Source organism: Mus pahari, chromosome 21, assembly GCF_900095145.1.
Source record: "Mus pahari chromosome 21, PAHARI_EIJ_v1.1, whole genome shotgun sequence".
Classification (NCBI taxonomy): Eukaryota; Metazoa; Chordata; class Mammalia; order Rodentia; family Muridae; genus Mus; species Mus pahari.
Window position 1 is genome coordinate 33,132,243 of NC_034610.1, and position 6,000 is coordinate 33,138,242.

A 6,000-nucleotide genomic window follows, 5' to 3' on the forward strand; every position below is an offset into this window, starting at 1 on the left:
ATTCATATACTCATAAAACACACACACTCACATACATATACACACTCACACACTCACATACTTACACTCTCTCTCACACACACACTCTAAGGTTAAAAAAATAACTTAGGAAAACACCTGACATTGACCTGTAGCCTCCCACATGTGCACACATGTAAGGAACACCTGCATGCACACACACCCCTCTGGAAAAAATCAACAACAACCTATAACTAGCTGTTATACTAGTTGAGAAGAAAATCAAATTTTTTTTAAAAAAAAAAAGTCTCAGGAGGTTGAGACAAATGTCAAAGTTTAGCTCATGGCAAACTTTTTATAACACATGCTTGCAAATCGGATTTATAATGGAAACACAGGCAGAGAAGGCTCCAATGTAATATACATAAATGATATGTTTCTGTTCTTGTGTGGTGATTTTCTTCCCTCCTGAGCATTAATCTTTGAATGACTTACTCTATAAATTATTGAACTTAGTTCAAAAGCAAATGAAATTTAAAATACCCATTTATTGAATGGCCAAAGTGCCATGTTGAAATTACTGTGATTTATCTGTTTCTTTAACGATTCCTGTAGCAAACTTACTTCATTGCTCAAAATTATTACCTGGATGCATAGTTTATTCGGGTCTAAACATAAATCCGTTCGCACTTCGCAGCAGCGGCCATTTGTCAAGACCCTGTTCGTTACTTCACAGCCACGAGGCCAACTTTTGCTCTCTGCAACTCTAAACTGCTCCACTCCACGCTGTACTATCACTACAGTGGGGAAGAGGCACCACCTAACCGGGATAAAGTCCACTCGCCAGGCCCCAAAGCCCGCTTAGATTATTCATGGTTGCAGCAGCTCAAACAGGAAGCAGAGATTGGCCCCGCTGAAGACGACCCACAATCCAGTGGATTGTTAATGGATGGTTAATCCTCATCTCTGTGACTGGATTTGGAATGACTTGGAAGGCACAAGCCTAGCTATGTCTTTAAGGACACTTGCAGAGAGGTTAAACTGGGGATCCTGAATGGGCTGGGGTATCCAGCTCCATAAAGCAGGCAGGAGAGGAACCATCTGGGCACCTCACTGGACAGTCAGTAACACAGTATAACCAAAGCTCCCCGGCCATGCCTCTGGCCACGGCAGACTGAATCACCTCTTAATGGGATGCACATACGTTCCTCCCCCTCTTAACCTGCTTTTTGTTGGTATTGTAGCTTGAGTTCGAACGCTTGTGCTGCGGTTTGGGAGGGTCTTGGAACATTATGGAGTCGGAGGCTCACTAGAGGAAGTATGTCACTGGGACCGGGCTTGGAGGTTTTACAGCCTGGCCCCACCTCCAGTTTGCTCTCTGCTTCCAGACGGCTGATGCATGATGGGATGTAGCCTTGTGGCCCTGCTGTCAGGCCTCACTGTCTTGAGGTACTCTTATTTTCTCCGGGCATGTCCAAAGAAAAACCTTTCTCCCTTAGGTTGCTTTGGTTGGGGTATTTATCAGAGACAGACAGACAGACAGACAGACAGACGGATGGACAGACAAGTAGTTAGTTGATCATAGTAATGGGAAAAGCAGCTGTTGTAACAAATGTTTTCTGAGTATTAATGACTGTGGGTACTGTACCAATACTGAAACCACCGAAGCCAGGAAATTGCTGTTCGCCAGTGAGAGAAATTCTAGTCTTAAAAGACTTCTTCTCTCCATTACCTACAGGAACTCTGTCTCCTTCTGTGTCTCTGTGTCTCTATCCGCCATCCCATCCACCCCCTCTCTCTCGGCCTGGTGGGTGTAGCTCAGCGCAAGAATCCGTGTTTAGTACGCGTGAGGCCCGGGGTTCTAGTCCCAGTACTGTAGAAACACAGAACAAAAAGGACACATTTTTCCACCTAAGGGTATGCCACGTCGGCTAACGGATGAAACGGTCAACATACAGACTATGTGCGCTAGGGAGACGGCTGCCCTGCAGATGCACACTGTGAATCTGTAAATCGCATGTGTGAATCTGTAAATCCATCCCTGGGATTTAATGGTCAGCTAGTCTAGAGCGGTTGCTGTCTCAAAATCTATAAAAGCCATGGAAAAAGAATCCAGACATTGACCTCTGCCCATACGCATGCGCAGGCATACAAGTCAACAAATATGTGTGCCCCTATACACACACACAGACACACACACACACACACACACACACACACACACACACACACAGACACACACACACAGACAAAGACACACACACACAGACACACAGACACACACAGACACACACACACGGAGTGGGGCTGGAGGGGGAGGAGGAAAGAAGGGGGGAGGGAGAGAGGGAGGAAGAGGAGTGCTCATAAATTAATAAGAAACATTATTTCAGGTAGGAAATAGGCAATAAACCACAGGAATAAAGATGTGAAAGCAAGCCGGGCATGGTGGCGCACGCCTTTAATTCCAGCACGCAGGAGGCAGAGGCAGGCAGATTTCAGAGTTCGAGGCCAACCTGGTCTACAGAGTGAGTTCCAGGACAGCCAGGGCTACACAGAGAAACCCTGTCTTGAAAAAAACAAAACAAACAAACAAACAAACAAAAAAGATATGAAAGCATGCACGTACAAAGACTTATTCAGTATTGGCTGATCAAATATATGTATCAATCGGAAGCCCACGGTCATATCTGAGTTAGAAAAGCACGTAGGATACTTCAATGTAACTTGTACTCCCTTTTAAATTCTTCTGATTTTCCCCCTACACTATGTATATTCTACTTTTATAACCATAAAGCAAAGATAAATCTTTTCTATTTAAATTACTTGCTATTCTTTTCAGAATTTATGTCACCTCTGGTTCAAGATTAAATGCACTCAAGCACACGCTATCATATTGTTAACCAGGACCTAACAGATTTGTGACCCATAACTGTGGTAAGGGTTTTATTTTGGTTTTGGTTGTACAATAACTAATTTCTTCTCTATAGTTCTTTGTGAAACATTTGTCATTTAAAGATGCAATCTCGGGGCTGGTGAGCTGGCTCAGCGGTTAAGAGCACTGACTGCTCTTCCGAAGGTCCTGAGTTCAAATCCCAGCAACCACTTGGTGGCTCACAACCATCTGTAATGAGATCTGACACCCTCTCCTGGAGCATCTGAAGACAGCTCCAGTGCACTTACATATAATAAATAAATAAATCTTTAAAAAAATAAGTAAAAAAAATAAAGATGCAATCTCGATGACAATCTCAGCCTTGAGGAGATAGAAACAGGAGGGTCACAAGTTCAGGGCCATCCTTGGCTTCATGGTTAATTAGAGGCCAGCCTGGGGTACATTAACCCTGTCTTAAATCCACCCTTCAAAACAGAACACACATCTCATATTGTGTTATTTTTATTACATTGTATAATTTAAAATTCTGAAACAGAGCAAGATGCCCCCCTCCCCCCAGCCCCGCCCCTTCTGTGGTTGCATGGTAAGGAGGGACAAAAGCAGTTTCTCATCTCTCCTTTGTTCAACCTCAGTCTCCTACATAGATAGCATAAAGCCGGCAATCAGAAAACTGTTATACATAGGACATACTCAGATAATTTGCATGTAAGCAGTCCATTGTGCCTGTATTCACCTCCCAGACAGAGATTCCCGCCCCCCCCCCAGGCAAAGCGAACAAATAACCCCCCTCCCAGAAGAATACAAACAGGAAACATATTCAGACATGGTGGTCAAGGGCAGAACACACATGGTCCTCTCCGGGATCCATTGCCCGGCAGATAACAGCAGGGAGCCTGGACACACTGAGTGATATACCTGGGAAACGGATGAGGAGCCTGGCAGTGTCCTTAACCACCACAAGTCTATTTAAAAGGGAAGTCACCACAGGTAGGGTTATAGCTAGAAAACTGAGACAAGAAAGGCCCACAATATGAACAGATCCGGTGTTTTGGTTTTATTGTTAAGGTTTTGTTTTCTAATTGTGTGTGTATGTGTGTGCACGTGTGAGTGTCCACACGGGCCAGCAGAGGACATTAGATCCTCTGGAACTTATGAGCCATCTGACATGGACACTGGTCACCAAGCTCTGGGCTTCTACAACAGTAGAAAGTTCTCCTAACGGCTGAGCCACCTCTCCGGCCCCTCCATTTTTTGTTTTTTAAAGACCTTAACTTTTAAAGTAGTAGGAAACCACTTTCAAGCCTGACACACTTTTCCCTATAGAGCCTTAAAACAATGTATGCGAATCAAAGCATTCACACCTGGCCCCTTTCATTCATTCTATACAATTTGACAAGGAGACTCCTGGGAGAGTACTAAGCCACAAGAACAAAGTTAGGCTGAAGAAATGTAAACTTTGGATGTCAAACGTCACACGGAGTCAATCTGAAGGCTCTTCTTTGATTATGCTAAAGTTTCCTCACCACACAGGTGCCCTGAACCCCCCCCCCCACGAAAATGCCCATTGTACCAAAGAGAGCACCTGACCTGGGGAAATGGAGTGGATTCTTGAGGTCCCTGCCATAAATTATACCCAGAGCAATACGTAAACCTCCTTAACACCTCACCAAGTGTTCTAGAGCCGCTCCCTCTGAGAACGAACGGGAGAGAAGGGATCAGCAGGAGACTTCAGTGCTGAGCAGAGACTGGAGACCGGCTTTGAAGGTCATGATTCAAGCGTCAAGGTTAAAGTGTATTTTTTGACAGGACCTTAAGAAAATTAAAAGCCTTACTTACTCCATCAGCCTCCCTGGACCTCTGGGACGGGGTCAGGTCCTCCCATGTTAGGGGACAATCCCGTCCTCCTGCCGACAAGGCTTCTAGAGTTATGTTTAGTTGGGCACTGTTGTCTCAAGAGCTAACAAAGCGTCTGTGTAGATTAAGGATTTAATAAAACATTGTTGAATGAATAAGTGAATACAGAGTATTAAGATATAAGGGGGTGGGAGACGTCGAGGTACAAAGAACCATTGTGCTACACGTAGTGGTTATTAATAAAAATCTATACATCAATTCAAATTTAATTAATGAGGTGTTCGCACTATAGATTTGACTCATAAAGTATGGAGAGAGAAAAAAAAAAAAGGCAGGATGCCGAAGCTGTACAGCAAAACAGCAGCAGAAACCCAAAAGCGCAAGGAAGGGCAGGAGCCATACCAGTCTCTATAAATATCTTCCACCACGTGTGCGTGCCAGGGCTCTGATAGGGATCACAGCCATTTGTCCTAACTTACCCTGAGATTGTCATAAAACACCAGACAGGAGGACAGGGCCAATAAATGCAGAGAGCTGATTTCTTGAAGAGCAACTCTTAAATAATTTCAATCAAAATAATATATGTAAAGAAGAAATCCGCACGGAGGTGGTCGTCTAACTCCAGATTGACTTGGCGGCAAACCCCTGTGTGTTACCTGCTCCGTGTACCTCATTAAGCCCCACACGCTACCTAAGTACCCACCAAGGATGGCCCGCCAATTCTCATCTTGCGTCTGCCTCCCCTAAGAGCACCCACTGCATCTCCACCCAGAAATCAAGCTTGTCTCAGGTCGGATGGGCAACCCCACCCAAGACTTTATTTTAAAAACTTCATCCCCAAGCTAGGGCTACCTGGAGGTGGTAAATTTTTTTGTTTTAATTGGTGTAGGCTAGGAAGTATATGAATAGAGTAATACTCTCTAGTCAATCATTTTTTTCCTCAGCCACTTTCAATGTCCCAAAGTTGAATTAACAGAACAGGGAAGCTGCCCTGAACTGAACTCAACACTCTGGGTGTGGGGGCAGGGGGGGTGCAATCTTTAGGGAGTGGAACCTAAGGAGACATCGTGTAGTGTGAATGAAAAATGGAAAAAGTTCCCCATAGTCTTGGCCATTTGAATCCTTGGTGCCTGGTTGGTGGCACTGTTTGGGGAGATCTAAAAAACATGGCCTTGCTGGAGGAAGTATGTCACTATGTCACACTTTGAGGATTCAAAGCTTGCTATTATTCCCAGTGAAGAAGGTGTGTTCTCTCTCTCTCTCTCTCTCTCTCTCTCTCTCTCTCTCTCTCTCTC

General features: G+C 44.5%; 1 protein-coding gene and 1 non-coding gene across 4 annotated transcripts in view; both read right to left on the minus strand.

Annotated features, from left to right (window-relative positions):
- Positions 1-6,000, minus strand: part of Sash1 (SAM and SH3 domain containing 1) — a 227,095-nt gene that overhangs the window by 94,936 nt on the left and 126,159 nt on the right. The window lies entirely within an intron of this gene.
- On the minus strand, positions 5,587-5,721 carry LOC115062866. The gene has a single exon (XR_003842779.1). It is a non-coding gene; the product is annotated as a small nucleolar RNA SNORA36 family (small nucleolar RNA).